We start from the raw sequence: 11,402 nt of genomic DNA, 5'->3' as shown, positions 1-11,402 counted from the left end.
TTATCACCATAAATACCTCAATCTTCATTTCACTCCATATGACCAGTGACTTTGGAAATAATTTTTTCTTAAGAGATAATGAAATATGAACATGCTTGAGTATCAATTTAGCATCTAGTATCCAAGATTCTTCTGGCTTCAGTTTTCCTAGTGTTTGATTTAGCCAGCAATGGTACATGTTGGTGGACGGAAATTATTTTGAAGGACACTGATGCTTTGATATTGGCTTTGCAATTGGAGGGGATTAGAGGAAGATAGAAAAGTTAATGATTAATTCCATGAAATACATATTAATGGGCATGAATAATTGATGAATTGATGAATGTGTATATTTTTATTTTTAAAAAATTAACTCCCTCTAATATAAATTCTTTAAAATGTATTTAAGTATTAATACTTAGTATATGTTAGCATGAATATGCCAAAAGTCTCTTTCAGCTTCCCATTAGTACTCTTTTTAAAATACTTTTTAAATGAAAATGTTCACGAATGTACATTTATTTTAAAATTTAACAGAAGCCATGAGTCTTTTTTATCTTCATAAAAAAATTCACTCATCTTATGTCAATTATCATTCTAAATACCTACAGTAGTCTGACTGTACTTTACCACTACTTAGAATAGGGAGTAAAGAGATGGCACACTGGTTCAGAGAACTTGCTGCTATTTTGGAGAACTAGAATTGGGTTTATAAAATTTAACTGGAGCTCCAGAGTAGCCTATGCCTTCCTTGGCAGCCACTTGTTCCTTCATATATTTGAACACAAACACATACACATAAGTAACTTTTAAAATAAATCTTGTTTAAAAATATTGAAGGGCAAAGCCCTTAAAGCACTGCATTAAGTCACACATTGGCCAAATGCTGATCTGTGTTAGCCCTCACTTTCTCTTCTATTGTGATGTAGTCATGGTTTTCCTACACATATTTTTGCCTTCTTCCTCCTTTTTCCGTCAGTTCTGCTATTTTAATGGATTGACTCCACCACATGGCAGGCCTTACAAATCAATACTTAACACAACCAAGGTAAAGGGTGCACACAAAAACCGTAGCTACTTTACAACACTCTATTGCTCTCATGACAACTTTGTTTGATACCCTGGTATATGTGAAGATCACTTTCCAGAGGTTTAGTTGAGGACATGGCTCTTCCTATCTTTATGGTCACTGTCTTGGCATTTTGAACAATACAGCAGACCACCAGAAGTGGTGATACCTTTGAGGGTCACTGATACTAGCAGAGACACTAGTCCTCCAAGATGGCTGTTCTAAAGCCTGCATATTGAGGGCCAGAGACACATTATCTCCATGAAGACCAAGGACAATTTAGTACCCAAATATCTTTCTGTGTTCACCTACACTGATCATGGTGCTCTTCAGACTTACACTGGAATCTACAATGGTGATAGACAAGTATAGATAACAAAAGTAATGTTTCAAATGTATGAGGATGCAAATGCAGTAAATGTCCATTTTTTCTCCACTGGAAGTTGTGATTGTTTTAATGGCACTTGAGATATGGAATAAAGAAAATCTGATAGATGTAGACACAAAAATAGCACCTCTTCTAGGAAGATTTTTGCACCTGGAAGAAACAGAACTTTAATCATCACATCTATCATGATATTGGACATCTTTTTGTAAATTACCCATATGGCATATCAGCTGGCATGGCCTACATTTGAGGTGATTGTCATTCTTGTCTTAATTGTGGCATTGATAGTTTCAGTGGTCCCTCAGCTACTAGCTTTGCCCAGACAGTGTCACATGAGGGCCATAATTTGGGTATTCTTCATGGTGAAGGTGAAAATAAATGTACATGTGGCTGAAAATTCTGTGTAATGTACCCAACAAAAGGTGATCGTGTAACATTTAGCAACTGCAGTTATAATAGATATTTTCAAACAAGTTATGCAAAGACATGTTTGCAAGATTCACCAAATAAACAAGATGTAACAGCATTGACAAGATGTGGAAATGGTCTAGTTGAAAATGGAAAGGTGTGTGATTGTGAAACTTTTCAATTGTGTTTAAAATATCCATGTTGCCTAGACAACTGTGTTCTGAAACCCAATGCTGACTGTGCCAGGGAGCTTTGTTTTAAAAATTGTCAATTCAGGCCATCAGGTACAGTATGTAGAGCAAAACACAATGAGTGTAACCTTCCAGAGTTGTGCTACGGAAATTCAAGTGTATGTCATGAAGATGTGTATGTGTTCAATGGTAGGCCTTGCCACATGGTGGTGACTGCTATAGGAAGAAATGTAAGAATAGTACAGTACAGTGTCAGCAGATTCTTGGCAAGGAAGCCAAGAATGTGCATAGAAGTTGCTACATGGAAATAAATACCCAGAGTGACTATTTTTGCAACCGTGGGATCATTAATGGAGGGAAATACGTAAAATGCAGTATCACAGATATCTTTTGTGTGAACATGTGACAAGGATTTCTTGTCTCAGAAGTCATTACTCTGTGCATTGAAGTCACTACAATAAGGTAACCAAGCCTGACATTGGTGAGGCAGAGGATGGCACGTACTGTGCCCCAAACCATATGTGCATTAACAGAAAATATTATCTACATGTCTGTGCTAATAAGTCATTGTTCACCAAAGATCGGCAATTTGAAAGGGATCTGTAATAATAAAGATCACTGCCGTTGTAACCCTGAATGTAACCTACCACACTGAAAGTAAAAGGGCAATAGAGGGAGTGTTCATGGTGGTCCACCTCCTTGGAAAAGAGACAATAGAAGAGCAAGGCTTAATGACTATACCTTAGGTTTGTTGATTCTTTTTTGGGTTATTTTTTGCTTCTTTCTAATTTTTTTCCTGTATGAGAAACAATAAAAGGTAGATCAAAACGTCATTAGAGACTGGACAGCTAAATGATAGAAGTAAAGAAGAGCTCAATATTCAAACTTCATCTGAAATTGGGGAAGATAATGCTCACATATCACTAGGAATGAAACAGTTAAAGGATTAATCCTTCCCTCCCACCCCAAAAAAAGGAAAAACAAAACTTGAGTGGTCAAAGTCCAATTGAAAATGAAGAGCATAGTGCTCAAATTACATCTGAAGATCAAATTTTTCCAACTTCAGAAAATAATCCCAATTAATCTAGAACACCCCTCCCCCACACATATTACTTTGTCATGTTTTGGCAGTAGAATTTTGACTGCCAGAGCTTCATTGTTTATGGATCTTGAAGACACCATCCTGAGTGAGGTAATCCAGTCACAAAAAGAGGAATATAGTATGTACTCACTCATATATGGATTTTATACCTAGAGCAAAGGATCACCAACCCATACTTCATACTGCCAGAGAAATTAGGATGCAAGGAGGAACCTAAGAAATTCATACAAGGTTCCTCACAGAAGGGGAAAGGAACAAGATCTCCTGAGCATATTGGGAGTCAGGGTGGGGAGCAGTGAGTGGAGAGGGAGCTAGGAGAAAGAGAAGGAGAGGAGAGGAAAACACATGGGACTAGGAAGACTGAGTCAGGGGAAGAATAAACAAGAGAGAGAGAGAGAGAGAGAGAGAGAGAGAGAGAGAGAGAGAGAGAGAGAGAGAGATACCATAAAAGAGGGAGCCATTATAGGTTTGAAGAAAAAACTGACTCTAGACAAATATCCAGAGACCTACAAGGATGACCCCAACTAACAATATGAGCAACAGTGGAGAGGCTACCTTAAATGTCCTTTCCTGACAATGAGATTGATGACTAGCTTATCTACCATCATAGAGCCCTCATCTACTAGCTGATGGAAACAGAAGCAGACACCCACAGCTAAACACTGATCCAAATTGGAATCTAGATGCAGAGAGGGAGGAGTGATAAGAAAATGGGGACAAGACCAGGCTACAGAAACCCACAGAGACAGCTGACCTGAACAAGGAGGAGCTAATGGACCCCCAGACTGATAGCTGGGAAACCAGCATTGGACCTACTCAGACACCCTGAACATGGGTTTCAGTTAGAAGGCCTGGGCATTCTAAGGGACCTCTAACAGTGGAACCAGAATGTAGCCCTGGCACAAGTAAGGACTTTGGGAGCACATCCCCCATGGAGGGATACTCCCTTAGCCTAGAGGCAGAAGGGAGGGCCTAGTCCCTATTCCAAATGACTTGACAGATTTTGCTGATCCCTCCTAGAAGGCATCACCCTCCCTATGGAGTGTGGTAGTGGTGGGGAATGGGATGGGAGGGTGGTTGGGGGACATGGGGGGAGGGGAGGGAGGGAGGGAGAGAAGGAGGGACAGAGAAGGAACTGGGATTGATATGTAAAATAAGAAAAAAATTTAAAAAATGAAAGAAAAAGAAAGAATGAAAGAATGGGGGAAAAAGAAAAACGTTCCCTCAGAACTACATTGTTTCTGGATCATCAGAATTCAATACCAAATAAAGGGAATTCCTAGAAAACCCACACTTATATTGCTTTAAGAATTCCATTGATTTTTCTTTATGCAATTGTTTCTGTGTTCCCTAAGCATAGGTCTAATTTCTCTCCAATGGTAATATTTTCTCTGGTGAGTAGACTTTTCTATCATTCACCTTTTCTCTGATCTAGTTATAGGGATCTGTTCTATACTCAAATTCTATGTGATGATCTTGTTTAGATTCCACAAGTGGGTGGGATTATGTGTTGTCCAGAATGTGCTGTTTCCTTGTCATGCATCACCTCTGGTTCTTACAATCTTTTCCACCATACCACCTGATCCTTGACTTTGGAGGTATTAAATAGATATCCCATTTAGGTCTAACCATTCCAAAGTTTATTTTATCTATGTTGGCTAGTTGTAGTTTTCTGTGTTTATTGCCACCTACTGCAAGACTAAGCTGCTGTGATGAAAGCTAAATAATGCATTGATCTCTGGCTATAGGAATATGTCATTGGGAGTCATCTCACTATAATGTTCATTTAGCAGAGTAATAGTAGGTTTTCCTTTAGGTGTAATGGCCTATCTATCCTCATGTTCATGGCTCATTGACAGAGTCTGGTAAAAATTCCATCTCATGGAGTGAGCTTTAAAACACACACACAAAAAAAAAAAAAAAAAAAAAAAAAAAGAAAAAGGTTAGTTACTCCCACCATATCTATGCCACCATTACACCAGTGGGCATATATAGTCAGGTAGGACATTATTGTGGCTCACAGGATTCATAAATGGATGAAACTGATGGTTTCTTTTTCAGTAACTTATGTGGCACTAAAAATACCAGCTACTATGGGCAAAGCTTTTGGGGGTATGTTACAAGTTTTATTTCTCCATGTTTTGAGACTTAATTATATAGTTTTTTTTCAACAATAGGGTCTTACCTATAAGCTCTGGAGGGTAACCAAATACATTGGCAATAGACTGTGATGTTTAAAGGGTATCCAGCAACTCAAAAATATGTAATTACTCCTAATGCTGAATGTATTATTTGCTAGCATGTGAGAGCTTGCTGTAAAATTGTCCTGCACTATTATACTGTAGCATCCTGTGTTTTTTCTATATGTTAAAGTTTTTAATTGTATAATTTTTTTCACTTTATTACTTATAGTTTTTCTAAAAACCTTTTGAGACCAATGGAAAAGATAGCATTTTGTGATGTCTTTTCCTCTGTGGTTGCCTTTTTGTGGAAACACAAATAATATCTCTTTTCCAAAGTAACATGCTCTTATACATAAATTTCAATGTGAAAGCATTTTCAAAATATATAATTTGAATTAATTCAGCAGCATTTCTTTTAGCAGTTGTTGCTATTTCCTCACCACCAAACAATTCAAAGATAACACAATAGAATATAGTATCCAGGTTCTGTGTATTTTCCATCTTTACATGGCTTTTTTTTTTAATTACTCTTTTTCTTTTACTTTTATTTTTTCATTTTCTGACATATGGTTTCTCTGTGTAACTTTGGCTGCCCTTGAACTCACTGTGAACACCACACCAGACTTGCCTTGAAATCACAGAGATCTGCTTGCCTCTGCCTCTCGAGTGCTGAGATTAAAGAAGTGTGCCACCATACCCAGCTGCTCTTTTCTTCTTCCTTCTTTGTTTCCTTTCTTCCTTCCTTCCCTTCTTTCTTCCTTTCTTTCTCTCCTGCTTTCTTTTTTAATTACTTTATCCTGTTTCTTTTAACTCACAAGCCTACATATATTTTTAAACACATTGAAAAAACTCTGTAGGTTTTACTTCATCTGAATCTCTCTTTACTGCATATCTCTACCTTTTTTCTAGCCACAAGTCTTTTATCTACTAAACAGCATTGCTAAAATTAAAGCCACAGCTGTTTAAGCCTCTGGCTTTCCAAGATTGCAAGGGTACATTTACTGCCAGCACTGGGAGTTGTGCTCACTGCCTTGGTATCAAGCAGCATGGTGCCGGCTTGGAGATGTGGTCACTGCCACTGCCAGTTCCTCATACACACCATTGAATTATTAGCAGGGCTTCTTAAAAGAGCTTTGCATTTTTTTCTTCTTATGCTTAGTCAAGAAACCCACCTTAAAGGAGCCATGGAAGTCTTTGCCATGGAAGTCTCCAGCAAAATAGAGCCCACCTGAGAAAAATGCTGCTACCAAGAAGCCTTGCTTGCCTCTTCTGTCTTTTGGTTTTTAAAATCCCTTGTTAAGCTTTTGTCAAGTTTCAAGTGGAATTCCATAGTACCCACATCGCAGGCGTCATTTTCCCCCCTTTAGGAGAGAATTTTGTTTTAAAAGTGCCACCTTAAACTGCAAGGATGCCTGTTAAACATCACAATTAAATATGCCAAAGGAGAGGCCATAGTGTCACAATGCCCACTTACCCCTCCCCAGACACCTCAAACCCACCCTTGCTGACCTTCTATACCCCCCTTTTTTCTTTTTATTAAACAAGAGAAAGTAGACAGATACATGTTGGTATCTGTGTTCACATAGAGACACAGTGTAATCTCTGAGCCAAATATACAAAGAAAGGAAAAAAGCTAGAATTCTATGCACTACTATATAGGGGCCTAGCATGCCTCAGCCTCCAGCCTAGCCCCGGGAGCCAGAGGGCTTTTCTTTTTCCCCCATAGAGCACGTTGGTGGTGTTGAATCCATAGTTTGAGACAAGGATTAAAATATGAATTTAGAACAGAAGAGTGGAGATTCTTTTCTCGGTGTATTTTACTTAAAGTATTTCCTCCCTAATAAGTTGAGAACCATGGTGTAGAGAAGAGATCTCAAAAACGGGACGACTGAGCACAAGAGGGATTGGGGAGGGGAGGGAAATGACTGCAACTTGCTCCCAGACACTGGAGAAAATTAAAAATAAAAGAAAATTTTAAAAAGAGGGTTTGAATCCATCAGTCCTCTGAGCTAGTCATCCTTGCCTTCATCTTCCTCCCCTTTATCTTCATCCCCTTCTTCATCAATATCTTCCAAGCCTTCCTCCTCTTCATCATCATCATCGTCTGCCTTCATCATCCATATCAGGAACCAAATAGTACTGCAAGGGGTTTGACCAAATATCGTCTTTGATGACCTCTCCTAATTCATCTGCACCTGCATCAGAATGGTCAGTAAATCCGGTGAAGAAGCTCTCTGCTGGCTCTTTGTGCTGCCTCTTCCTGCTGGCCTTATTCTGTGTTTGACTTGAGCGTTTTGTCAAATCCTTTCCAGATTTCCATTTGATTTCAGTGGACTTGACGATGGGTCACCACTCTCATTCAGATGAAATTCTTTGGAGAGAACTTTCTTTTCAAAGTAAGGATTTTCATCAAAATAAAAATCTATTCTGTAACCTGATTTAATGTCTTCAAATTTTGTCACTTCAACTCTGATCAAGTAATGCAAAGCCAGTTTGTATTCCTCCCCAAGCAATGCAGACACTTGTGAATGGTTGACAAATGTTACCCAAAACTTTGAGATTTGGGAGATCAATTCTGACCTCTTCTGAAAAAATGGCTGGCGGAGTTTGTTATATTTTTGTTCTACTTTCAAGAATTTCCTCACTGGCTTGTTTATTAACTCTGTCTACTTCATTTTGTACTTCGTCAATGTGTTCAATTGCTTCTTGCTGTTCTTTTTCTCACTTCGGCAGGCTGAAAGAGGCAGATTTGTCCTCCAGCTTCATGACAGGAACCGATTTGGGTTTCTTGGACTGAGGCAGAAGCACAGATTGCCATTTCCGGTCCATGGCACGAGGGAACTGGTGTGAGGCCAATGACCAGAGGCCCAGTGCTTAGAGAAGGAAGAAACCTGTCGCAGGCGTCATTTAGTAATGTGAAAGTTTCTGGCCTGGCAGGCCCCACCAGTGCTTCAGCCCCAAATGAACACTCAAAGGCTGTATTGATTATGAAACTGTTGGCCAGTGACTAGCATTTCTTATTGGCTAGCTCTGTCTTAAATATTAACTCATTTCTATCAATCTAAGTATTTCCATGTGGTATTGGCTTACTGGGAATGCCAGCTGCAACTCCTTTATCTGCTATATATCAGCAGAGAAAATCGATTTAATGTTCTTTTCTTTTTTCTTTTCTTTTCCTTTTTTTTAGTTCTTTTATATACATATATATTTATATATTTATTATTTTTCTTATTTTACATATGGATCCTAGTTCCTTCAACCTTCCTCCCTCCCATGCCCAGCAGACCACCCTCCCATTCTCCCCTCCCACTCTACAGGGAGGGTGATGCTTTCCAGCAGGGGTCAACAAAATTTGTCAAAGCCATTTGGAGTAGGGACTACTCCTCCTTAGCTTGCCTCCAGGCTAAGGGAATATCCCTCCATGGAGAATGTGCTCCTAAAGTCCTTTTGTGCACCAGGGATACATCCTGGTTCCAGTCAGAGGTCTCTTAGACTGCCCAGGCCTTTTAACTGAGACCCATGTTCAGGGCTTCTGAGTAGGTCCAATGCTGGTTTCCCAGCTATCAGTCTGGGGGTCCATTAGCTTCCCCTTGTTCAGGTCAGCTGTCTCTGTGGGTTTCTGTAGCCTGGTCTTGCCCCCATTTTTTTTTTTTATCACTCCTCCCTCTCTGTAACTGGATTCCAGTTCAGCTCAATGTTTAGCTGTGGGTGTCTGCTTCTGTTTCCATCAGCTACTAGATGAGGGCTGTGGGATGGCATATAAATTAGTCATCAATGTCATTATCAGGGAAGGGCATTTTTTAATTAATATTTTATTTTTTTCTCATTTTACATATTGATCCCAGTTCCCTGTCCCTCTGTCTTCCCCTCCCTCCCATGCCCCCTGACCACCCTCCCATCCCATTCCTCCCCCCACTCCACAGGGAGGTGGTGCCTTCCAGGAGGGGTCAACAAAATCTGTCAAGTCATTTGGAGTAGGGACTAGGCCCTCCCTTTTGAAGTAGGGACTTGGCCCTCCCTCAGGGAAAGCCATTTAAGGTAGCCTTTCCACTGTTTCTCTGATTGTTAGTTGGGGTCAACCTTGTAGTCTATGGACAGTTCTCTAGAGTCAGTTTTCTCTTCAAATTTATAATGGCTCCCTCTATTATGGTCTCTCTCTCTCTCTCTCTCTCTCTCTCTCTCTCTCTCTCTCTCATCTATTTAGCCCCTGACTCAATCTTTCTAGTCCCACATGCTTTCCTCTCTTCCCCTTCTCTTTCTCCTAGCTCCCTTTCCACTCACTGCCCCCCAACTCCTAATATGCTCAGGAGATCTTGTTCCTTTCCCCTTCTGTGAGGGACCTTGTATGAACCTCCTAGGTTCCTCCTTGTATCCTAGTTTCTCTGGGTTCCTCAGGAAAATAGGAATCAGTCTACCATAGGACCTGGGAATTCCACTCTTGGGCATATCCCCAAATGATGCTCTTTATTCTACTTCATTCAACCTGTTGAAGAGGCTCTCCACTAAGCAAGCATTTTATTTAACTCCCTGAACTTTTTTTTCAGTTTTGCTTTTCTTCAGAGACTATTTCTTTAATTTTATTTTCATTTCATAATAATTGTTTCCTGCCATTTAATTCAGTTGCTTTAGTTTTCACAGTTTTCTTTCAGGCCTTTATTTATATTCTCTGAGATCTTTGAACATATTTGTAAGTCTGTCTTGTACTTCAGCTATACCACTTTTCTAAGTGAGGATTAAAGGAAGATGCAGGTATCTGAAGGAGGTATATCATCATGGAGGTATATGATTTTGTTTTGGAGATGGGCTCAAGGCATCTAGAGTTTGTCTTTGTGTGAATATCCAATATTGCCTTTGTTGGATGGCTATTTAGGTATTCATTTAATGCTACCCCAAAATGTCAAATTATATACCAACCAAATAGTGCTTGATTTTCAATCTGGGGCCATTGGGTTACTGGGTTCAAAGTCTTCATCATCCCACATTAGCACAGGAGGTAGGATAGTTGGTAGAGAAGACACAGAGAAAGAGGACTAGCTTTTCATACCTATAACTGGGATTCTGGGGTGATGTCCATGCTATCTGGGAGACAAGCAGCAGGAAGAAGGAGGAAGTGTCTAAGAGTCTGGAGGTGGCTGGGCTGGCTCTTTGAGTTCCTTCCTTAATTCCAGGTTTAGAGTCTAGGTTCACATTTCAAACTATCCCAGACTGATGTGGTGGGTGGGGTTTTATGTGTTCAGCAGATGATGACTTAGGAAATAGGATTCTCTCCAGATATATTTTAGTTTAAGGAATACCTCCACATAAATCTAGGGCACAGTGGTGAGTGGATGGCTAACAGTAGAGCCTAGAATTGTCTCCTCAAAAGGTCTGGTTTGAATTCAGGTTTCTGAAATCAAGCAGCTTAATATTAGCATGGTAGGTGTGGTGGTTGACAGGTGAACATGCAGAGAGAGGGAACTGACTGTAGATACCTCTAACTAGGCTCCTGAGTGTGGCTATACATGATGTAGGGTTTATTACTGAGTGGGATGGCTGACAGTAGAGTGTGTGAAAGCAGTTGTAGAATTTCCTACCTGAGGTTTTTATTTGAACTGCAGGTGGGAACTCCTAGCATTTACATATTGCTTCAGTGGGTGTGTGGCTTATTTTGTTCCTTTTTATCTTTGATGTATCTATTATAAAATTTGGTAATTACCAGAAAGCTAACACAGTATGTTTTGTTAAAAATTATCTGGACATGGTTAGGACTTATTTAAGTCATTTTTAATACAATACAAGATAACCATCCACTTGTATATTCTGTACTAATGAAGTAGCATTGGTTACTTTTAATAATTTTGTTTTAGTTACATTTGTGGTTGAAATTTTGCTTCATGTCTTTGTCTTTTAACATATGGTAATTAACATTAACTTGTATAGTACCACTTAATAATTATGTTATATACTTGTCTATATATTTGCTTTCACCAATGTGATTATTCATTATGCAAGTATAATGTTGATGAATTTCATCAGGTTTTGTTGTCTAGAAAAATGTTCATGTCTCTTCTTACAGAATTCTTTTGCCTAGTATAGCTTTATT

The 11,402-nt window shown here is 39.3% G+C and overlaps 1 pseudogene; it reads right to left on the bottom strand.

Annotated features, from left to right (window-relative positions):
• Positions 1-7,329: 7,329 nt before the first annotated feature.
• On the bottom strand, positions 7,330-8,149 carry LOC127220403 (protein SET-like; annotated as a pseudogene).
• Between the last annotated feature and the right edge of the window lie 3,253 nt (positions 8,150-11,402).

Source organism: Phodopus roborovskii, unplaced genomic scaffold, assembly GCF_943737965.1.
Source record: "Phodopus roborovskii unplaced genomic scaffold, PHOROB, whole genome shotgun sequence".
Lineage (NCBI taxonomy): Eukaryota > Metazoa > Chordata > Mammalia > Rodentia > Cricetidae > Phodopus > Phodopus roborovskii.
The sequence above is the reverse complement of the archived record's forward strand: the minus strand, read 5'-3'. Positions and strand labels throughout refer to the sequence as shown.